This window comes from Macaca thibetana, chromosome X (assembly GCF_024542745.1).
Source record: "Macaca thibetana thibetana isolate TM-01 chromosome X, ASM2454274v1, whole genome shotgun sequence".
Classification (NCBI taxonomy): domain Eukaryota; kingdom Metazoa; phylum Chordata; class Mammalia; order Primates; family Cercopithecidae; genus Macaca; species Macaca thibetana.
The window spans coordinates 134,875,433-134,900,228 of record NC_065598.1 but is presented as its reverse complement, the minus strand read 5'-3'; the positions used below and the strand labels follow the sequence as shown (position 1 = coordinate 134,900,228).

The following is a 24,796-nucleotide window of genomic DNA, read 5'->3' as shown; positions in this document are numbered from 1 at the left end:
TTTTATTTTGGCTTCTGTCATCTCCTTTTAATATGGATATACTGATAAAGACTTCAGAATTCACCAAGAATCTTCGGGATCTAATTTCTTCAACCAATTTAGGGTCGTTTTTACTGTAGGTGGTGGATCTGCCTGGTTCTCAATTTGACATCCTGTCTTAACATGAATAACTTCAAAACATATTCATTCCTAAGTGATCACACTCAAGAATAGTATAGATGTGTGGAATATGCCAATACCTAAGGTAAAAAAGTAGATTATCAGGTCTTTCATATGTTTAGTAACTGTCTTTTTCAAACTTTTAGCAACTGTCTTGTAGTTCTTTCCCACAGATCTAGCAATAGTCCTGTGAGTAAAGTAAAACCACAGTTACTCTATGAGGCGTTTCTAAGGACATGCAGGCTACAGGAATGCAGTGTTCTTTTAGTAACCTTTCCCACTATGAAGTTTCATATTTACTCCTACTTCTCTTTCTCTCATTTCCCCAGCGTCTTCCTTCCTGTTTTCTTCAGTAACCAGCTGAATTCTGTAGTATCCTAGAGTTTCGGTGTTGAAACAGCATTTTTGATGTAAAATTTTATTGAGATATTTATGGATATACATGGAGTTATAAGAAAAAATGCAGAGATCCCACGTACTCTACCCAATTTCTCCCCAATGGTAACATCTTGTAAAATTGCACTATAATGCCACAACCAAGATACTGATGTTGATGCTGTCCACCAATCTTTTTCAGATTTTCCATATTTTGTATTCATTTGTGTGTGTGTATATGTGTTTAGTTCTATGCAGTTTTATCCCATGCATAAGTTTGTATATCCACCGTCACATCACCGACCAGATAGAGAAACTCCATGTATATCCATAAATATCTCAAATTTAAAAACAGTGTGGGCCGGGCGCAATAACTCACTCATGTAATCCCAGCAATTTGGGAGGCCGAGGTGGGTGGATCACCTGAGGTCAGGAGTTCGAGACCAGCCTGGCCAACATGATGAAGTCCTGTCTCTACTAAAAATACAAAAAAATTAGCTGGGCGTGGTGGCAGGTGCCTGTAATCCCAGCCACTTGGGAGGCTGAGGCAGGAGAATTGCTTGAACCCGGGAGATGGAGGTTGCAGTGAGCCAGGATCACACCACTGCACTCCAGCCTGGGCAACAAGAGTGAAGCTCTGTCTCAAAACAAAACAAAACAAAAAAACCAAAACCAGTGTGATTTAAAGTCTCTGTCACTGAGTACCCCCAGATTGTTCCATGTGCCCAGTTTAGCTGGTGCCCACACAGTTTTAGAGAGCAATCTCAGGTTACATACTTTAGAAGCAAATTGATTAACTGAAACTTTGACCTGAGAAAGCAGAGGAGCTTTAGTCCTGGGTCCTGGGAGGCCAATTGGCATGGTCCTAAAGTATAATAATCATTTTATTTTAAATTATATGCCCATGTGAGCCTGCATTGGAAACATCCTAGTAAAAGCTACTTAGTCCATCATACCAAAAGGAGTCATTAAAATTCTACCTGCTTATTAGCAACTAAAAACTAGTAGTAGAAAGAGGGAGTGATAATCCTTCTAAGAAAGCAATAAAAAAACTGCCAGCTTGTGCATTGGTTTACAGCCCCATAAATGGAAACTTACATTATTGTCAGGAAGGTAGTCAAGGACATTTGAATATTGTATTTATGGAGAGCTACATATGCTTTAAGTAACTCATATCCACCCCAACATACTTAAACACGCAACATCTTTAGTGAAGTTCATTCATTTACTCCTTTATTGCCTATTTATAACCAGCTAGGCACTCTATGCTAGGCAATGGGGACCAAGTGGTAAATAAAAACAAAAGTGGTTCTTGTCCTTATGGACCTTATAATCCAGTTTAGAATGGAAAACCCAACACATTTTTTATTTACTCATTTTCATAAGTGTTATGAATAGGATACAGAGATAGCAGAAATAGGATATGTTTTGATAGGGTAACAGGAAGTTCTGTCTGAGGAGATGACATTTAAGCAGATAACTGAAGGAATGAGGACTACTTCTGCAAAGGGGTTTGGTAGTAGATACTGGAACCAGCTTGCTCAAAGACCCTGAGTTGGGCAAGAGTCAGGCACATTGGAGAAGCTTAAAGGAGGCTAGTGGGGCTGAAGGGCACACTCAGTGGAACTGGGGGAAGATGGCAGTGAATGGGATATAGGAACTTCTTGGGAGCATTTGGATTTTGTAATCTAACTTCTGGTAGCTGTGAAGGTGATTTGGAGATGTGGAGGGTGATGATAATAAAGTTGTCTATGTAATCCATTCACACATATTTATTGAGTATCCTATCACATGCCAGACATTGTTCTACTTGCTAGGGATGGACTGATGAGCAAAACAGACAGAATTTTCTGACCTTTTGGTCACTACATTCTAATGTAGGAAGCTGTTGTTAGGGTACAGGGTAAAATAATGTAACAAAGAGCTCCAAAATACAGTGACCAAAAAATTATAGACGTTTGGTTCTCTGGCATATAACAACCCAGAGAAGGTAAGCAGCCTCTTTTCTTTCCTTTCCGTTTTCCTTTCCCCTTTCCCCTTTCCCCTTTCCCCTTTCTCCCCTTTCCTTTCCTTTTTTTTTTTTTTTTTTTTTTTTTTTTTTTGAGACGGAGTCTCGCTCTGTCACCCAGGCTGGAGTGCAGTGGCCGGATCTCAGCTCACTGCAAGCTCCGCCTCCCGGGTTCACGCCATTCTCCAGCCTTAGCCTCCCGAGTAGCTGGGACTACAGGCGCCCGCCGCCTCGCCCGGCTAGTTTTTTGTATTTCTTAATAGAGACGGGGTTTCACCGTGTTAGCCAGGATGGTCTCGATCTCCTGACCTCGTGATCCGCCCGTCTCGGCCTCCCAAAGTGCTGGGATTACAGGCTTGAGCCACCGCGCCCGGCTCCTTTCCTTTCCTTTCCTGTCCTGTCCTGTCCTGTCCTTTCCTGTCCTTTCCTGTTCTTTCTTTTGAGACAGGATGTCGCTCTGTCCCCCAGGCTGGAGTGCAGTGGCACAATCTCGGCTCACTGTAACCTCCGCCTCCTGGGGTTCACGCCATTCTCCTGCCTCAGCCTCCCGAGTAGCTGGGACTACAGGCACCCACCACCACGCCCGGGTAATTTTTTGTATTTTTAGTAGAGACGGGGTTTCACTGTGTTAGCCAGGATGGTCTCGATCTGCTGACCTCGTGATCTGCCCCCTCGGCCTCCCAAAGTACTGGGATTACAGGCGTGAGCCACTGGTCCTGGCCAGCAGCCTCTTTTCTAGGAGGCCATCCAGCATTCCAGGCAGAGTGGGTCAATTCTGTCTTTCACAGCATTTGGTTTTCAAGTTCCAACCAGCATGAAGGAAAAGGGAGTCCAAGACAAGCTTCTTTAGGAAGGTGACAGGAACTTTCACATGTTACTTTTTCACACATGCCATTGGAGAAATTTTAGTCACGTGGCCCTCCCTAGCCACAAGGGAGACAGGGAAATGTAGTTTCTGGTTGGAAAGCCAGGTGTTCAGGAAGAAAGGAAGAACAGATTTGGGAGGACAATCCAGTGGACAGGGAGACAGGCAGTAAACAACGTAATTGTAATATCTCCTATGCTAGTGATGAGTGATAAAGGAAAAATAAAGCAGAGAATGACGATAGAAAGTGTCAGGGGTGAGAGTTGCAGTTTTTCAAAGGGTGACCAAGGCCTCACTGAGGCGTCATTTGAATAAATCCCCAAATGAAGTTTTGTGAGCACGAAATACCATTTTGGGTTGTTATGAAGCCTATAAGAATGCATGGTTGGTTTTAACATGCTTGAGTCTTGGACCTAATCAGACCCCATCAGAAAGTAGTTAGCATGGAAAGACACCGTTACGCCACAGTTTCACCTACTGCAAGTAATACAAGGCCTTAATGAATGTTTTTTTTGTTTGTTTTGTTTTGTTTTTGTTGTTGTTGGGGTTTTTTTTTTTTTTTTTTTTTTTTGAGACAGAGTCTCACTCTGTTGCCCAGGCTGGAGTGCAGTGGTATGATCTCGGCTCACTGCAACCTCTGCTCCCCGGGTTCAAGCGATTCTCCTGCCTCAGCCTCCTGAGTAGCTGGGATTACAGGTGCCTGCCACCACACCAGGCTAATTTTTGTATTTTTAGTAGAGACGGGGTTTTACCATCTTGGCCAGTCTGGTCTTGAACTCCTGACCTTGTGATCCACCCGCCTCAGCTTCCCAAAGTGCTGGGATTACAGGTGTGAGCCACCACGCCCGGCCAATGAATGTTAAATTAATGAGTTATGCTAGCACCTGGACTGAAGTATCTCATTTTCTCTTGGCTTTTTTTTTTTTCTTGTTTTTTGGAGACAGTGTCTTGCCGTGTCAGCAAGGCTGGAGTACAATGGCGCAACCACAGCCCTCTGCAACCTCAACCTCCCAAGCGATTCTCCCACCTCAGCCTCCCGAGTAGCTAGGACTACAGGCATATGCCATGACCCCAGCTAATTTTTTTTTTTTTTTTTTTTTGTAGAGATGAGGTCTCACTGTGTTGCCCAGGTTGGTCTTGAACTCCTGGGCTCAAGCTACATATGCTTTGAGTAACTCATATCCACCTCCCTCAGCCTCCCAAAGTGCTGAGATTATAGGCATGAGCCACTGTGCCCAACCTTGTCTTGGCATTTTCTTAGATGGAAAGCTTAGCTCCCAAAGAAGGGAGGGACTGAGATTCTTCTGCCACACAGTTAAGAGTGTTGCACATACTTGGACTGTAGAGGTATTTGTTGGGGGTGGGTGGTGGTGGGAGGGGAGATAGATTTTTGCTAAGGGTAGAAATTATTTATGGTCTGAGTTTGCTGTAGAGCTCTGGTTAACTTCAGTTAGCCATTGTCAGTGCAGTTTGAGGATGTGGTGACATGAAAGAGTGGAAGTATTTTCATTTTTGCCCTTGATCTTCCACATCTTGCTTAGTAGCCTTTCCAATTACAACAGGCAATATTTTCCAACCTTTTACTATTTTCTTTAATTATATTTGATAGCTGCTTTAGACATTTTTACGTAAAATACATAAGTACTTAAAAAACAAAACTTCCTGTATCACTTTTTTAAGGATAACTCATTTGTTTAATGAGCCAAAAGAAAATAATTTTCTGCCTATTTTTTTCTCTATTCCCCTTCTTACTTACAACATCCCTAGGTTGGAGTACATAGATTGTCTTTGGGATTTCTTATTTTTGTAGTAAATTATGTTTCACTAGGGAACTTACAGTGTTTGAAGGGAGATAAGAAACATTGTTATATAATGAAAATCCAAGACAGAAAGTGACAAGTGCTATGAGAAGTTAAAAGGAAGATGCTGCTATAGTTCAGAGACTATGGCATGAGATGAATAATCCTGTCAGTCTGCTTCCACAATTCTGAAAGGAGATATTAAAGCTAACTACGAGCTCAATATATAATGCTCTCAAAAGGAATTTTCCATTCTTGAAAAAGGGAAACATTTGATCTGTCATCCTACTGTTTAAGTATTTTTTAAGCCCCATCTTTTCCCAGGCACCGATAAAATCCATTGTTTTCCTCTCACACTATGCCATAGGGAAAAATTCAGTTCAGATTGGAAAAAGCACTGCTAATCACTTCACAGCATTTTGTAGAGTTAGCCTTGAATCTTTCTTCCTTTCCCTCGCTCCATCTTACCCAGTCCATCACCCAGTTCCACAGATTGTGGTCCCCCAAATTGTTTTTTGGATCTACTCTTGCTACTCTTATTTCATCTCTGCAAAGCAGCTAGGCTGACTCTTTTTAAAACATACATGAAGTTAGTTTCCAGCTAAGAATCCCTAGTAGCTCCGTTCATACTTAGAGCACGATTCAAACTGCTTACTCTGCCTGCTAGGCTCTGCATGCCTGCCTGCAACAGTATCTCTGGCCTTCCCTGAGGGATCTACCCTCCTACTATATTCTGTTCCTACTGTGTGCAATTTTCCCACTATATGGAATGCTGTCTCCCTGAGGACCCCATTTCTGCTCCTCCTTCAGAACTGAGTTCAAGTGTCTCTTCCTTAAAGAAGCCTTCCCTGACCCAGGCTAATGTCAGACCACCCAATCTTACAGGGCCTCATAGCACTTTGTACTTCTCTTATGTACCTCTTCCTGCAATTGTAATTAATGAATTACGAGACTAGTTATTAGCCCCCCCCACCTCTAGAACAGCATCTAAAAAATAAAGAAGCATTTAAAAAATTATTATTATTTTTTTGAGATGGAGTTTCGCTCTTGTTGCCTAGTCTGGAGTGCAGTGGTGCAATCTCGGCTCACTGCAACCTCTGCCTCCTGGGTTCAAGCTATTCTTCTGCCTCAGCCTCCTGAGTAGTTGGGATTACAGGCGCCCACCATCACGCCCAGCTAATTTTGTATTTTTGGTATAGATGGGGTTTCACCATATTGGCCAGGCTGGTCTCGAACTCTTGACCTTAGGTGATCCACCTGCCTTGGCCTCCCAAAGTGCTGGGATTACAGGCGTGAACCACTCTTCCCGGCTAAAAGCATGTGTTTTAGTTTACTCACTACTCCACCCAGTGCCAGTGTCCAGTCTAGTTCTGGGCACTGGAATAAATGCTCAAAAAATATTTGTTGCAAAAGAAAAAGAGCAGAAAATTCACAAATTATGTAAATTTAGTTTTGAATTTTGTTTAGGTCCTTACATTTGATGATAGGTTTTCTAATTTTGTTGGAGTGTTTACAAAAGACAAGAATGTATCACATCACCTGGGAGCCGTTAGAAATGCAATTCTCAGGCCCCTGATCCAGACCTACTACTCCAGAAACTCTGTGGGTAGGGCATGGCAATCTGTGGTCTAACAAACCCTCCAGGTGATGGTGATGCATAATAAAACTGAAAACCAGTGTTCTATTAAAATACTGAGTGAAGGTTGACTTTGCCCTAGTTCAGGCTGTTGTAACAGAGTACCACAGACTGGGTGGCTTAAACAACCCAGAAATTTGTTTTTCAAAGTTCTAGAGCCTGATGAGTCCAAGATGAAGGCTCTGGCAGATAGGATGTCTAGTGAGGGCACTCTTCCCGGTTTGCAGTTGCTGTCTTCTGGTTGAAATCAGAGAGAGAGGGATAGCAAACTCTTTGGCCTTAAAGAAAATTCTTTTTATAGCTAATTTTTTTTTTTAAGTGCTTACCGGTTTATTATAAAGGGTACTACAGAGGATACAGATGAAGAGACGCATAGGGTGAGGTATGGGGGAAGAAGCTCAGAGCTTCCAGGCCCGCCCTGGGGGTGCCACCCTCCAGGAACCTCCACATGTCAGCTATCTGGAAGCTCATGGAACCCCGACCCCTTGGGTTTTTATGAAAACTTCAAGACATCAGCATTCCTTCCCCCAGGGTATAGGGTGGGACCCTCTCGTGCAAGGCTCTTAAGACCTACAATAAGAAAGGAGGACAGGAAAAGGTCAGAGGCCTGCCCCTGAGTCCTAACATACCCAACATTATAACAAAATACTGTAACAAGGGCTATGGAAGTTATGAGCCAGGAACCATGGATGAAATATATATCGTAATACGACAGGCCACCGCCTGGTTTTTGACTATGGATTTTTCATGTAAAAGTATATACTATGCACAGTCATTAATAATTACTTCAACCCATCATAGTATATGAATGTCTTCCAGGATGAGGCCACTCCTGTTTGTGGGTTTCCTCTCAATCTTGTCAGCTTCCAAAAGCAAGAGTGGCCTTGGTAAATATATATAGCTTTACCCTTTCAGGCATCTGGGATTATTGAGCTTATAGACAGTGTTATCTCTTGCTCTGAAACTCTTGAGTTGGTAACATAATATTTAATTTTCCTCAATCAGTATTCCATTTATTCATTTCTTTAATTTCAGCTAGTATTTCTCCTTCTCTCCATTAGCACCGTAACTTTTTCAACATTGAAAGAGACATTGGAATTGCCACTGTGCTGGTCTAGATCGCAGGCAGCAGTACAAGTCTGGCAAGTACCTCCTCCTCAGTCTACTCCCATTCAGACAGGGTAAGGTTACAAAGGTGCAGAACTAGTGAGCTATTTTTACCACCAGGCAATATAGCTGCAATCACTGTTAGCCCCAATTTTGCTAGATGGATTGAAGGCACAATCCATCATGACCTTAGGAATTTTGATGTAAGGTTTAAAAACATAGTTTCAGTTTTTTGCTTAGAAATCATCCCTGCTGTTCTAACACTTGTACTTGCAGCCCTGGTCCTAGGGCCACTGCATCAGGTAGGGGAGAAAAAATTAATATTTTTTTCCTGAGGTGATTTGAGGAAGAAAGAACAAACTATAGTCATTATGCTAATGCAGTCCTCCCTCGGCAGGAACTACATGGTCATGTCAGTGTGAACCCCAAATATCTGAGATAGGTCCAGTTAATTTAGGAAGTTTATTTTGCCAAAGTTAAGGACGGTCTGTGACAGCCTCAGGAGGTCCTGACGACATGTGCACAAGGTGGTCCGGGTACATCTTGGTTTTACACATTTTAGGGAGACCTGAGACATCAATCAATATGTACCTTGGTTTAGTTGGGAAAAGCGGGACAACTTGAAGCTGGGAGGGGCCTTTCAGGTCATAGGTAGATAAGAGACAAAAGATTGCATTCATCTGAGTTTCTGATTATCCTTTCCAAAGGAAGTAATCAGATACACATTCATCTCAGTGAGCGGAGGGATGACTTTGAATAGAATGGGAGGCAGGTTTGCCCTAAGCAGTCCCCAGTTTGACTTTTCCCTTTAGCTTAGTGATTTTGGGGTTCCAAGATGCATTTTTCTTTCATACCAGTATCTTCCCCACCCCCTCTTCCCCAGATAAACCAGAAAAACAGAGAAAAAAAAATCTAGCGGGGACACTCTAGTCCCTCTCATGTTGAGGTGTGAGCACACACACTCATGAAGGTGTGTAAGCCAGCCCTTCATGCTTTTGTCTCCCTGTTTTAGACAACCAAGGTTTCAGTTGCCCATTCTACTTCTCTGTCAAACTGTTACTCTAAGGAGAATATCTCTCTACCCATTGTTGGACTTTGTGGACTGTGCAGTGTGTTCCTTGGTCTGAAAAAATGATGGCCAGCAATCCAAATCCATGCAATATCTTCTATATTTTTTTATGGTACTCTGAGCATTTTCATCTTCCATTAGACAAGCAAAGCCCACTCCAGAGTCAGTGTCTATTCCTGTCAGGTCCCATTTTTAGCCTTCCCACAGGGCTACCAGCATTAGTCTCAGTTGCCAGCTATATTCAGGGCCTTCCCACCAGAGAATCTGCCCTGCAGCCATCAGCAATCTCTGTCTCTTTTACTGAGAAACAGAACAGCTCTTTCTGGCATTTTGTGCCTGAGAGGGTGCAAAAGGAACATGTCTATATTCAGCCCATCTCTGTAGTGCTACAATACCCCGATATGCACTCATTTCTTGGGCCCAGGTGGCCACCTCAAGGGAGCACACAAAGATATCTACTTGTCTATTCCAGTCGACTTCCGAACCTGGAAGGGAGTTCTGATGGGCACTGACTTACTCTCCTTTAATGCGCCCTCACATCTCCACAGGGCCATGCTTCATTTGGGTATTCTTTTAATAGGCCAGGTGTCCATGGCCCTCTTGTCTGAGTATATGGCTAGGCCATTGGTCACTGCCCGTGAGTCAGTAAAAACCCAAACACAGGGGTTTGCACCATTGTTGAATTCTTCCATCACTGTTAGAAAAACTGCACGCAATTCAGCCCGCTGGGTGGATCTGTTTTTACCTTCTTTGATCTAAGTAGCAGCCTTCCAAACAGGATGGTGTCCATTCACTTTGGAACTGTCTGACTTCTTTTAAGGGCACTAACTCCTCCAGGCTTTACTGCCGTGATCTAATCACCTCTCAAAGGCCCTACCTCCTAATACCATATTGAGGGTTAGGATTTCAATATTAAGAATTTGGGGTTGGAGGGGGCACCCATACATTCACAACACTTTGTAAGTAAAGTAAAGTCCAGTTTACACCTCTTTACCTATTTATAAAATTAAGTGCTTTGTTTCTGACCAACACTGGATAATGAACTGCTTTTTGCCCCCTCCCCATTTTATCAGTTGATATCTTCAGATGTCAACTGGAATGTAAACAAGCTCTGCTTGACGAACTGAACTGTAAACAAGTCAACTCAAACCTGAACTTTAAAAAATAAGGTTCTCTAACTTCTGCCTTCTGAATTCTGACTTTTATATAGTGCCATGTAAGTCCAGGATTCTATAGTAACTATTGGAGGGTTTTAATTTTTTCAAAAATGTTTATTGTAAAAGGACAAAACTTTTTTTCCCCCCTAAAGCATAGATTGTAGTTTCTGATTTTGTATCTAAAGCATTGTGAAGCATTAGCAATTTTTGAATGTGCATATTCTTGGCTGTTCAGGTTCCAGGGTTGTGCTACACAATCAAGTTGTTGCTGATGGATTGACCACATTGTTAAAAGAGGTTGCTCATCCCCGATTTTGCCACTAGCTTTTAATTTGTTTCATGTTTGACTCAAAGACACTATTTTGACAAAACCACTTCCATCTGATGACTATTAGATGATCCATAGGAAATTAATTGCAGGTTTCTTTCTTGTACAACAGGTGTCCAGGGCTCATTGATTCTCTCTCTGATACGTGGTTAGATGCAGAGTTTGAATGGGGATTCTTTCTTGAGATAACCAAGAAATATTTTTAAGCGTTTAAACAAAAATTTTTATGTTAGAATCATTTTAGATTTAAAGAAAAGTTACAAAGATCATGTAGTTTCCATATACCCTGCACCCATTTTTCCTATTGTTAACATCTTGCACTAGTAATGTGTAATTTGTCACAATTAATGAATCAATATTGATACATTATTTTAAACGAAAGTTTATACTTTATTTAGATTTTCTTGGTTTTTCTTTAATGTCATTTTCCTGTTCCGGGGTCCCTTTCAAGATGCCACATTAAATTTTTTTTTTTTTTTTTTTGAGATGGAGTCTCGCTCTGTCACCCAGGCTGAAGTACAGTGATGCGATCTCAGCTCACTACAACCTCTGCCTCTCAGGTTCAAGCAATTCTCCTGCCTTAGCCTCTCAAGTAGCTGGGGGTTCCTGCCACCATGGCCAGCTAATTTTTTTGTATTTTTAGTAGAGATGGGATTTCACCATATTGTCTAGACTGGTTTTGAACTCCTGATCTCAAGTGATCCACCCGCCTTGGCCTCCCAAAGTGCTGGGATTATAAGCTTGAGCCACTGCGTCTGGCCCCACATTACATTTAGTCATCATTTCTCCTCAGGCTCTTCTTGGCTGTGACAGTTTCTCAGACTTTCCTTCATTTGGTGATGTTGACAATTTTAAGGTTTACCGGTCAGGTATTTTGTAGAATGTCCCTCAATTGGGATTTGTCTGATGTTTTCCTCATGATTAGACTGGTGTTACTGAGTTTTGGAAGACGAGAGATGAAGTGCCATTTCATATCATATCAAAGGTGATTGTTATCAGCATGACTTACCACTGTTGGTGTTGCCGTAACTCAGCTATCTAAAGTAGTGATTGCCAGGTTCCTCCACGTTAAGTTACTATTTTTCCTCTTTCCCTACTGTACTCTGTGGAAACAAGTCACCAAGAGTAGCAGAAGAGATTGTTATTTAAGTAGGAGATTCTAAACAGTATCATTTCTTGCTGAGTGAGACTTTCTCCATTGTTTTTCAGTATCTCCTTTTAAGTTTTACTCTAATTAGGAGACAGGTGTATGCAGTTGACATGTTTCAAATGTTGACTTAAATTGTGAAGGGATTTGACATTAAAATAAATATTTCCGTGAATATTCTGGAGCACTTATTTGGCACCTAATATATTTGTGTAAATGCTCCTGTGTCCACCTGTTGCCCACATCTACTCATCCCACGTCTACTCATCCCCCAGCCTCCAAGCCTTCTCTGTTTGCCTGTAGCTCCTGGAATCTGATTGCCTCATAGCTAAAACCTTTATGAAAACATTTGGGTAGAGTAGTCCAGGATTTCTTTGCTTGGTAAGAACTCACTTGCTGAAATGGTTTTTATTAAAATATGTTTGTGTTTCACTACTGTTCTTCTTTTGCCAGAATAGATGCAGCCCTAAAGATTTGCTTGTCTTCCTAAATTCCTTTCTTAATACCTCATAGTAGTGACTGAGTTATTGATCTGAAGGGATAATAGCAGCCCTACATGTGCTTTTTGCAGGTTCTGATATCTTAAGAACTAACTGAGAGCTTTGAAAAAGAACATTGCCTTACTGACATAAATTCAAGCCTGCTTCAAACTAAATAATATACAGCATGTGTCATAAAGAACGTTCATTCCTAGAAATCATCAGATTCAAAAGGAGCAAAGGATGAGGACGAAGGAATTAAAGCAAGTGATAGTACTTGCTCAAAGACTGAAAACCAGGGTCAGTGCCGTGGGAACATTGTCTCCAGCAGCCCTACTCACTCTCTACCCACCCCAGTCCTAATTCATGTCCCTGACTTCTTTTTTTTTTTTTTTTTTTGAGACAGGTTTTTGCTCTGTTGCCCAGGCTGGAGTGCAGTGGCATGATCATACTCACTGCAGCCTTGACTTCCCTGTTTAAGAGATCCTCCCACCTCAGCCTCCCGAGTAGCTGGGACTACAGTCGCGTGCCACCATGCCTGGCTACATGTCCCTGGCTTCTAACATGTATTTAAAGCACTTCTCAGAAAGACTGTCCCAGCAGGAAAGGTGCACAGAAAGTAAGCAGTTCACTTTTTTTTTTTTTTTGGAGACAGAGTCTCACTCTGTCGCCCAGGCTGGAGTGCAGTGGCACCATCTTGGCTCACTGCAACGTCCTCCTCCCAGGTTCAAGTGATTCTCGTGCCTCAGCTTCCCAAGTAGCTGGGATTATAGGCATCTGCCACCATACCCAGCTAATTTTTGTATTTTTAGTAGTGATGGGGTTTTGCTATGTTGGCCAGGCAGGTCTTGAACTCCTGACCTCAGGTGATCCACCTGCCTTGGCCTCCCAAAGTTCTGGGATTACAGGAGTGAGCTACCATGCCCAGCCAGTTTTAGGTAAATTTTAAAGTTTTTTTTCCTTAAAGGCCTACTTTTACTAATTAGAGAAGTAAAACATGTTTAAGCAGCAGCTTATACTGTATAGGTAACAAAAAGTTGGTCAAGTTCTAGTTTCTGGTGTGCAGTGTTTATTTGTTTAGCTCTTCTAAATATACTGGGATTTTCAACAAAATTTTTTGTTTGATTACACATGAATAACATTAAATAATTAAAATCACATTCTTCAGTGTTATACCAACTCAATTATTTATGATTTACCAGTTATTAGACTTTCTCACCTCTTCAGTAATTTTAGTTTTTTATTATTTTTTATTGATACATAATAGATGTACATATTTTGGGATACCTGTAATATTTTGATACATTCATAAAATGTGTAATGATCAAATCAGAGTAATTGGGATATCCATCACCTTAAACATTTATCTCTTTTTTTTTTGCTGGAAACATTTGGATTCTTCTTTTCTAGGTATTTTGAAATATACAGTAGATTATCGTTAACTATAGTCACTCTACTGATCTATCAAACACTAGGTCTTATTCTTCTAAGTGTATGTTTGTACCCATTAACCTCTCTTCATCCTCCCTTCCCCCAACCCTTTCTCTGAAAACTACCAGTCTACTGTCTATCTTCATGAGATCCATTTTTGTAGCTCTCACATATGAATGAGAACATGTGGTATTTGTCTTTTTCACTTACTTCATATTCATAAGTAGCGGTGAAAAGTATGTCCCTAAATGAGACCCTTTCTGTCCTCCCAGCTTTAATATAAATACAAAAGATTGTGTGATACTAGGGATAAAGCAACCTCCTTATTTTCATTCCTTCAAATGCTAGTCAAGGTAACAGATGAAGATCAGAAAGTACTAGGAAAAGAAGTCACCATCACATCTTGTGTTGAAATTTGTTAGGGAGTTTCACTATCGAGATATGAGTATGTCATGCAGCAGATGAGCCTCTAGGATGAATTTGATTAATTCTTCCCAGCAGCAAAATCTCATAATCAAATAATGTTGCTTGAGGCCTTCTTTTGCTTTGGAGTTAGAGAATCTAAATTGTGTAAGCTGTGGTGGATTTCCATTCTGTCGTATCAAGGATCGATCATCTGTGTGAATGGAAAGAGCAGATTTTCTGTTGGGCTGTATATATGAGCTCGTTGGGAAGAGTTAATAATTATGAGTAAATACATTTTACTGGATTTAACTTCCTAATGACAGGCATCTCTATCAGATTTGGTGATACTGCAAACATGGAAGGGACACAGATCTGGGTTTCTTTGCTGACTCTGCCACTAGTTTGTTGTGCAATTTTTTTTTTGTAGTTTGTTATGTAACTTTCTCAATGGTCCTCAGATTTTCATCTGTACAGTGAGAGTGAAAAGGCCAGAGCATTGCTTAAACCCCTTAAGACTGTCTAAATCTGTGGCTCAGAATGGGAAATGAGAGTAGCAATATTGACTGTCTTCCCAATTACCTGTTAGGCTCATGATAAGGTGCATTACATAAAAATGTAAGAGGAATCTGATTTTCCCACAAAACGTTTCATATATAGTTGGGGACATGATCTTAACCTGGTGTCATATTCTTTTTTCTAGATATGACTACAAATATGAGAATGAATAAAATATGTGAAATGTGAACATGAATAGATTTCTAGGTGATACCCAAGGGCTATAGAGCTTTTCAAGATAAGCATTTTTGGCCAGGCCTGGTGGCTCACGCTGGTAATCCTAGCACTTTGGGAAGCTGAGGCAGGCGGATCACTTGAGGTCAGGAGTTCGAGACCAGCCTGGCCAACATGGTGAAACCCTGTCTCTAGTAAAAAACAAACAAACAAACAAAAAACCCCCCCAAAATTAGCCAGGCCTAGTGGCATGCTCCTGTAGTCCCAGCTACTCGAGAGGCTGAGGCACGAGAATCGCTTGAGCCTGGGAGGCAAAGGTTGCAGTGAGCCGAGATTGCCCCACTTGCACTCCAGCCTGGGTGACAAACATTCCTAAAAGTAGTTGTGAATGGAGTAAATGTACAGAGAAAGATCTCTGTATACTGGATTCCATATTCCTCTTCTCCTTGCTTTCTGTATGACAGACTCTCATTCTCTTCCACCGGTATTTTTTGAGCACCTCTTTTGAAATTAGAGGCGTGCCTCATACTCTCTGATGTTGGGGAGATTGTGTGGGCCTGTTGGCTTCTGTGTCTACATGACTTTCCAATGGACAGAGCTGGGGCAGGTCAGCCCTGAATGAGGCTTTGAATCTCAGCCTGTCTCGAGTTAGAGAGAATTTTGGGAACCTCAGGCTGCTAGCTCAGCAGTTCAGCATGTTTGCTAGTATCGTTCTGACTTTGTGTGGTCATGTTTTTGTAAGACTGCTGTTACCTGGGTCATTGTGATTAAGAGTAGCCCTTGTATTTCTGGGCCAGAAACTGGTCCTTACTCTGTTTATCCCCTGTGAAGTCCTTTTATGGGTACAATGGTTGGTACCTCAATAACTCCAAAGGTAGGAACATGTTTTCTTTTAGCTAAGCCTCTAGGGAACTTAAGCTCTGCCTAGACCCATACCTGTGGTTGGGTCTTTGTTGCCCAGTCCTGATGTTATTGATGCTCACCCACTAACTGCCTTTTGACCAGATTTCCCTGATGTTATATTCTGTCTGCTTTTACCTTGCTGAGTATCCTGATGCTCACTGCTCACCTGCCTGGACCTTTGGTTGTTGCTGCACTGTCTTTTCTAGTAATGTGCTCTTGTCACTTGGATTTCCTCCTAGGCCTTGCTTCTGGGTCCACCTCCAAGCACCTGACATTCTGTCCTCCTTTGATCTGTCATGCTGTCTGCCTTCAATAGCTTAATTATGAAAATCAATAGTTTTCTTTCTCTGGAGCCTTTATTTTAAAAATCTATTACTAGGCCGGGTGCAGTAGCTCACGCCTGTAATCCCAGCAATTTGGGAGGCCGAACGGATCACATGAGGTCAGGAATTGGAGACCAGCCTGGCCAACAAGGTGAAATCCCGTCTCTATTAAAAGTAGAAAAATTAGCCGAGTGTGGTGGTGTGCGCCTGTAATCTCAGAGACTTGGGAGGCTGAGGCATGAGAATTGCTTGAACCCGGGAGGTGGAGGTTGCAGTGCGCTGAGATTACACTCCAGCCTGGGCAACAGAGTGAGACCCTGTCTTAAAAAAAATTAATTAGGGGCAAGGGAGAACTAGAGTCGTGACAACTTCGTGTTGAAACAGACTCTCGGAAGCTCATACTTCAACTTTCCATCAGACGGATAGCTTGGTAACTCCCAAGACAACCCATCAATCGCATTTTGCAGTACCTCTCAATTGGTTTCTTGTGCAAAAACCATCAGTGCATTCATTTATTTGTTCACTCATTCCTTAATGTCTGCACAGTTACTAAACATCTACCTTTAGCGAGGCAATGGGGGTATGAGTGTGCATGCATGTGTGTGTGAGTGAGAGAGAGCATTCCAGTTTCTAGGAAGCTGCTAGTCCAGTTGGGGTAGAAAATAAACAATCATGATGGCTAGCTAGAGATATACATTGGGCAGGAGAATGGGTCATTTTCTCTGCATGACTCAAGGGTGGTTCCTGGAGGGCTTTCTGCCATTCCAGTTAACACCAACTTTCTCTTTTTAACTTAACTTTCATTTTAAGTTCAGGGGTACATGTGTAGGTGTGTTATATAGTTAAACTTACGTTATGGGGACTTGCTGTACAGATTATTTTGTCACTCAGGTATTAAACTAGTACCCATTAGTTAACACCAACTTTCTAGTCCACCACCAGCTTTTCAACTAAAGTACAGGAAACTCCTCATTTTCTCATTCTCCTTCTCCTTCTTCTCCTGCTCCTCCTCCTTCTCCTTCTTCTTCTTTTTTTTTTGCCAATCTCCGACTTGCTTTTAGAATCATCTTTATGTAAATCTTGATTTGTTTCTCCCCTGTTCATAGGCTGCCCATTGTTTACCCCACACCCCACAAGGATATCTAATTCCTTGGCATAATTCACGAAGCATTCGACCTTTCTGATTCATGCCTACCTCTCCAGTTTTATTACATACTATTTTCCATCAGGTTCTTAGTACCCTAGAACTTCATGAAGTTTCCTGGCTACACTGTGCTTACCTGTACTTCTATTGCATGTGCTGTTCCCACTGCCTGGAGTGGTTGCCATTTTTGATTTCCTGGTGAACTCTGGGGCACTGAGAACTTGATAGCAAATGGTATATGGGGAAAAAAGTCACAAGTCTAATTTTCCTCTTCTGTTAAGGTGTACTCCAGCCTGTTGGATGCTATTGCACTTTATACACCCCGCTCTCCTGTCCACCAGAAGATTGTAAACTACTTCAGTCCAGGTTATCTTTTTGTCTTCAGTTTAACACAGAGCCTGGCCCAGAGTGGACGGTCAATAAATAATTGTTGGATGAATAGATGGAGGAATGAGTGAATAAATACAAGTTTCTGTAGTCTGTTTTTCAATTTAGTTCTTCCTTGGGGCTCTGATAATGGTACTTAAATGAATCCTATCACTGTTTTGTTTCATTTGTTTCATTTAGAGATGGGTTCTGACACTCACCCAGGCTGAAGTACAGTGGCATTTTCATGGCTCACTGAAGCTTTGAACTTTTAGGCTCAAGTGATCCTTCCACCTCAGCCTCCCAAGTAGCTGGAAACACAGGCATGTTCCACCATGCCTGGCTTTTTTATTTTTTATTTTTTGTAGAGATGAGGTCTTGTTTTGTTACCTAGGCTGGTCTCAAACTCCTGGCTTCAAGGAATCCTCCTGCCTCAGCCTCCCAAAGTGTTGGGATTAGAGGTGTGAGCCACCACACAAAACCACACTGTTTTGACCATAGCTCCTTGCAAAGCCAGAACCATGCACACTGGCTTATCCACTACTGGATAAGCCTTACCTGCCTGCCAAAACAGAGAGAAAAGCCCTTTAGGGTTTTAGAAAACTCTTGATCTTCTCCCACCCTGTTGTCTCTGCTGCCAAGATAAGCTTCTACTGTGTCTTTTCAGAGTTCTGATCAAGAGGTAGAAATTGCATAGAATAAAAATACTTCACCCCTTCTCTTCTAAGAGTGGTTGTGAAGTGAGGAGAATTAGTACTTGAATAGGTTCCTGTCTCCTTAGGCAGTTCTTTGAATGAGTCATCTACAAACTCAAGCAATTTGTAAGGACCATTATGGCCATTTATTCTGTTGTCAGCCTGTTTTGAATAAATACCAAATGAGGTATTTTGGTTCTTAATTATGCCTTTCTCACCTTCTTACCAGAGCCCCTTTTTACACAATTTCTATCAATTAACAGTGAAAGACACATACACAACTTTCGTGAACTTTATCTGCCCTGCATATCTTCCTGTGCTTTAATCATGATCTTAAATTTATAATCAGAAATCAGCCTTTTCAGTTCAAATTAGTTGTAGATCTCTGCCTAAAATAGTTGGCTCTTTCTGAGGTTGTTACTTTTTTAACACAACGTTTTTCTTGAGAATTTATTGAGGTATAATTTACATACAGTAAAATTCACCCTTTTTAGGTATGTAAAAATTGATGAATTTTGACAAAATTATATAAATTGTAATCACCACTGAAATCAAAATAATAGAATTTTCTGTCACCTGAAAAGTTCCCTCATGCTCCTTTATAGTCAATCCCCTCCCTAAACTGACAACCCCTGGCAACCACTAATCTGATTTCTGTTCCTTACAGTTTTATCGTTTCTAGAATTTCATATAAATGGGATCAAAATATATAGCCTTTGAGTCTGGCTTGTTTTACCTGGTATAATTCTTTTGAGAGTCATCTATGTCCTTGCATTTATCCAGTTTGCTGCCTTTCATTGCTGAGCAGAATTCCACTAAATAGATAACACTACAATTTGTGTATCCATTCACCAGTAGCTGATTTGTGTATCCATTCACCAGTAACTGTGAAAACAGTCCAAATGTAGTTTGGTGGTTATGAATAAAGGTACTGTAAATATTTGTGTTCAGGCTGGGCATGGTGGCTCACACCTGTAATCCCAGCACTTTGGGAGGCCAAGGTGAGCAGGTTACTTGAGGTCAGGAATTCGAGACCAGCCTGGCCAAAATGGTGAAACCTCTCTCTACTAAAAATACAAAAATTAGCTGTGTGTGGCAGTGCGTGCCTGTAGTCCCAGCTACTCGGAGACTGAGGCATGAGAATCACATGAACCCGAGAGGCGGAGGTTGCAGTGTGCTGAGATTGTGCCACTGTACTCTAGCCTGGGCAGCAGAGTAAGACCCTATATCCAAAAAAAAAAAAAAAAAAAAAAAAAAAAGGAAAAAAATTGTGTTCAGGTTTCTGTGTAGACGTATGTCTTGTTTTCGGTAAATATATAGAAGTGAGATGACTGGGTAGTATGAAAAGTATGTATTTAACTTTATATATTAAGCTGCTAAACTATATTTCAAAGTTGACTATACCATTTTTGTTTCCTAACAGCAACATACAAGGTTGCGTTTGCTCCATATCCTCAGCAATATTGTTATTGTCTGTCTTTTAAAACTTTAGCCATTCTGGTAGGTGAATAGTAATGTCTCATTGTAATTTTATTCTGCATTTTTTCTAATGACTAATGATTTTGAACAAGTGTCTTAACATTTTTTTTGATTTGGCAGGGTTTTAAAAAATTATACAGCTTTGGGCCGGGTGCAGTGGCTCACGCCTGTAATCCCAGCACTTTGGGAGGCCAAGGTGGGCGGATTACTTGAGCTCAGGAGTCCGAGAGCAGCCTGGCCAACATGGTGAAACCCCATCTCTACAAAAATACAAAAATTAGCTGGGCATTGTGGCGGGTACCTGTAATCCCATCTACTTGGGAGGCTGAGGTAGGAGAATCACTTGAACCCAGGAGATGGAGGTTGCAGTGATCTGAGATTGCACTATTGCACTCTAGCCTGGGCAATAGAGCGAGACTGTACAAAAAAAAATACAGCTTTGAGTGTTCTTTATACATTCTGGCTACTGGTCCCTCATCAGATATGTTTTGCAAATGTTTTTTCCAGTCTATGGTTTGTCTTTTTACTTTTTAAATAGTATGTTTCAAAGAGCAGTAGTTTTTTTTTTTGTTTTTGGAGACGGAGTCTTGCTCTATCACCCAGGCTGGAGTGCAGTGGTGCAATTTCAGCTCATTACAACCTCCGCCTCCTGGGTTCAAGCAATTCTCCTACCTCAGCCTTCTGAGTAGCTGGGACTACAGGTGCACACCACCACGCCTGGCTAATTTTTTGTATTTTAGTAGAGACGGAGTTTCACTGTGTTGCCCAGGCTGGTTGCAAACTCCTGAGCTCAGGCAATTCCCCCATGTCAGCCTCCCAAAGTGCCGAGATTACAGGCATGAGCCACCACCCCCAGCCCAAGAACAGTAGTTTTCAGTTTTGATTGAAGTTCTATTTTTCAGTCTTGTCTTTTTTTTTTTCAGACAGGGTCTTGCTCTGTCACCCAGGCTGGACAGCAGTGGTTCAATCATGGCTCACTGCTGCCTTGGCCTCCTGAACTCAAGCAATCCTCTTACCTCAGCCTCCCGAGTAGTTGGTACTATAGATGTGCACTGCCATGCCCAGCTAATTTTTTGTGTTTTTTTTTTTTTTTTGTAGAAACAGGGTTTTACTATGTTGCCCTGGCTGGTCTCAAACTCCTGAAGAGATCCTCCCACCTTGGCCTCCCAGAGGGCTGAGATTACAAGCGTGAGCTGCTGTGCCTGGCCTTAATATTTTATTTTATGGTTAATGATTTTTCTGTCCTATCTAAGAAACAGTAGCCCAACTCAGGATCATGAAGATTTGCTTCTATTTTTTCAGAAATTTTATAGCTTTAGGGTTTACATTTCAGTCTATGATCCATTTCCAGTTGACTTTTACGTATAGTGCAAGATACAGGTTGAGATTCATTTTTTGAATATAGATATGTCTAATTAATTGTTCCAGCATCATTTGTTTATAAGATGAAGAAACTATACTTTGTCTATTGAATTAACTTGGCATCCTTGTCAAAAATTAATTGACCATATATGTGTGGATCAGTTTCTGGAATTTTTATTTTGTTTCATTGATCTATGTTACCCTTTAGCCAATACTGTGCTGTCTAGAATATTACAGCTTTATTGTAAGTCTTGAAATCAATTGGTATGAGTACTCCAACTTTTTTTTTTACAAAATTGTCTAGGTTATCCTAAATTATTTTTTCCATATAATTTTAGAGTTACCTTATAAATTTTTGAAAAAGAAACTTGGGATTTTATTTGCTGTGAATTAAAATCTGTAGATCAATTTGGAGGAGAATTACAATACTGATGATATTGAGTCTTCTGATCCCTGAACACAGTGTATCTCTGCAATGAAGTCTTTGATTTCTCTCATCAGTGTTTTTGATACTTTTCAACGTACAAATCTTATAATACTTATAGTACTTTGTTAGATTGATCCCTCAGTATGACATGTTTCTTGGTGCTGTTGTAACGTGCTTTTTTTTTTTTGTTTTTTTGTTTTTTTTTTGAGATGGAGTCTCGCTCTGTTGCCAGGCTGGAGTGCAGTGGCACAACCTCAGCTCACTGCAACCTCCACCTCCTGGATTCAAGCGATCAAGCAATTCTCCTGCCTCAGCCTCCCGAGTAGTTGGGACTACAGGTGTGTGCCACCACGCCCAGCTAATTTTTGTATTTTTAGTAGAGACAGGGTTTCACCATGTTGGCTGGGATGGCCTTGATCTCTTGACCTCGTGATCTGCCCACCTTGGCCTCCCAAAGTGCTAGGATTACAGGCATGAGCTGCCGCGCTTGGCCGCAACTAGTGCTTTTAAAAATTTCATTTTCCTGTTCTTCACTGTTGTGTATAAAAATATAATTGATTTTTTTTATAGCAAGGCAAGGAAAATTTTTTATATATTGATCTTATATTCTTCAACTTTGGCAGTCACTAGTTGTATCTAGTAGTTTCTTGTAGATTCTTTTATATAATTACGTTTTCTGTGAATAAAGGCAGTATTTTTTCTCTCCCATCTATAAGTATCTTTATTTTTTTTCCTGTACCTTATTGCATTAGCTAGGAGTTTTATCCAATATAATGTTGAGTAGGAGTGGTGAGAGTGGATTCCTTGCCTTCTTCCTGATCATACGGGGAAATCATTTTGTGTTTTATTATTAAGTATGAGTTAGCTATAAGTTTTTCATAGATGCTCTTTATCAGGCTGAGGAAGTTTCCTTTGATTTCTAGTTAGCTGAGTTGTTGTTTTTGTTTTTAAATAATGAAGGGCTGCTGAATGAGTGTTGCACTTTTTCTGCACCTATAGAAATAGTCATACAGATTTTTCTGTTAGTTAGGCTGCTGATAACCGTGAACGGCATTGTGTTTGATGTATGAATGCTGAACTATTCTTGCATTCCTAGTCTAAATTCCACATGGCAATAATGGATTATTCTCATGTATTTTATGGATAAAAATCATGGATAAATGACATGAAGTAGGTAGCAATTCCTTAATCATATGTGTGTTTTATAAGTCATAGAAATTTTTCCATCCTAAGGGAAATGCTCTCTTGCTTAGCATACAATACAGGTAGCATGTTTTTGCTTCCTCTTCATTTGGTCTTTTAGGCTATCAAAAGTGAGTGAGGGGAAACGTAACAAAAATAGTATGTACTAGACACTGTGTATGTTTATCTTATTTAATTTTACTTGGTGGAAAGTGAGGTCCATGAAACAATTTGTACCACCCAGTCTTGGAGCTAGTAAATGGCAGGGTCAGAATTTAAATGCAGGTGTTTTGGATAAAACCGTTATTAGCTCACTGTATGGTATTGCCTCTCTTTGGAAGTGAGTGGGTATGTGCGTGCGTGTGTTTGGGTTTGTGTGAGAGAGACGGAGGAAGGGGAGGGAAGGACAGGAATTGGGAGAGTGACATAGAAATTGAGATTTGGAAGGAGAGAAAAGCCCTCCCACCTTTCATTGCCATCTAAAATCTGGGCTTTTAGATACTGTGATTTGTATCTCAGCTTTGCCATTTACTTGATTTGTGGCACATTTGTCTCTCTGAGCCTCATGTTTTAAAAATTTGAAATGTAAAACATTTACATTGAGTTGTGAGGAATACAGATAATATATGTAAAACGTCTCACACAGAATGTCCTGAATTTAGTGGTGTCCATTACTGTCATCATTATTGATTTCCTACCATTAAATGTATTTTGTAAATGGAAATAATCTGGTTTTGGAAGATGCCAAAAGAGACTTAGAATGATTTCTATAGTTGTTTGTTTAGTTCTTTTGACAAAATCGCCTAAAGTTCTTTTATAAAAATGGAATTCATTTTCTCTATTTTTCACTCCTCCTCGAGTCAAAATAACACAATGCATTTACTAAATCAGTTTGCAAATTTGGAAAATTTTAAAAAGTGCTGCTGAGCTGAGTGCAGTGACTCCCGCCTGTAATCCCAGCACTTTGAGAGATGCCCAGGAGGGAGGATTGCCTGAGGTCAGGAGTTCAAGACCAGCCTGGGTAGCATAGCGAGCCCTCATCAAAATAAAAAATAAAATAAAGTATTCCTGAATGCTCTGGACTTTCCTACTGGTTTGGAAGTGGTTATCTCAGCGCGGAGAATTGGAGATGCCATTTTTATTTTACATGGACAACAAACCATTGTGATCTAACTTTAGTCCCTTACCCCATGTAGATCTGACAGTTTATGATGTGAGACTCTCTTCTCTAAGTGACACAAACCATTTCAGGTTGTTTGGAGATAATGATTACTTTTTTCAGTAAGGTTATTTTGGGTATTACAAGCAGGACCCAAGAGCTTCTGTGTGTTTCATTAGTCAAGTCAGGGAGATGAGAATGAGTCTGAGCAAGGGCATCACACTCTCAGTGCCTTGGACCTTGGGAGGGTTGTTAGCTCCAACTCTACCAATCAATAGCCTTCTGGGAATTGGTTCACATGATTATTTGACTTCATAGAAGTACCCTTCCAGCCAAAAGTGCTGCTTGACACATGAAAATTGTATCTTGACAATTTTTTGATAATACCACACCATCCCTTGATACTGTTGAAAATCAGAATTGGTAATCAGTATGCTTTCCTTCTAGCCATGAAGTCGTTAAGTAAATATGTTAAACTTAGAGAGTTTTATTGTAGACTTTGTGGTTAATTATGACCTTTCTTAGAAAGCTGATGTCACAATGTAATAAATAAGTTATGTTTCTCATATTTATTCAGAAGTCCAACATGTCTTTGTGTTAGGGTGATATTTAGGTTTTGATAGCTTTGATTTGTCTATTTTCCCCAATTGTATATTCAATTCGTAAAATTTATTTTACTGTTTTCAAATTACAGTGGCCACATCTTCATACTTCATTTTCACCTTAGTTTGTACATCATTTTAGGGTAGGTCTTATTGCCACCTTATGATGAAAAAATAAGGCTACATTTTCCCGAAGGTCGTCATTGGACAGTGAGTCGGTATTCAGAAGCCGATTCTGATTTTTGTTTATGTTCTTTGGATTAGACCTGTGGGCCTTGAGCTTGATCTGGCTCTCTAAATTTCATTGATTTGGTAAACATTCAAAAACTAAATGTCTAATGACTACCTTTGTCCTACAGTTAGGATCAACAAATGTGATTAGATGCCTATCTTCAAAGGAGTTCATGAAATAACCAGTCGGCAAGAGGCAAAGTTTGGGAGTAGTTTCTTCTACCCTTCA

At 40.7% G+C, this 24,796-nt stretch overlaps 1 protein-coding gene, 1 non-coding gene and 1 pseudogene across 2 annotated transcripts in view; 1 reads left to right on the top strand and 2 right to left on the bottom strand.

Annotated features, from left to right (window-relative positions):
* LOC126946749 (phospholipid-transporting ATPase IG) overlaps positions 1–24,796 on the top strand; it is a 159,714-nt gene that overhangs the window by 21,956 nt on the left and 112,962 nt on the right. The gene's annotated exons all lie outside the window — the stretch shown is intronic.
* LOC126947029 (small nucleolar RNA SNORA18) lies at positions 307–409 on the bottom strand. The gene has a single exon (XR_007722883.1). It is a non-coding gene; the product is annotated as a small nucleolar RNA SNORA18 (small nucleolar RNA).
* LOC126947045 (uncharacterized) lies at positions 22,539–22,656 on the bottom strand (annotated as a pseudogene).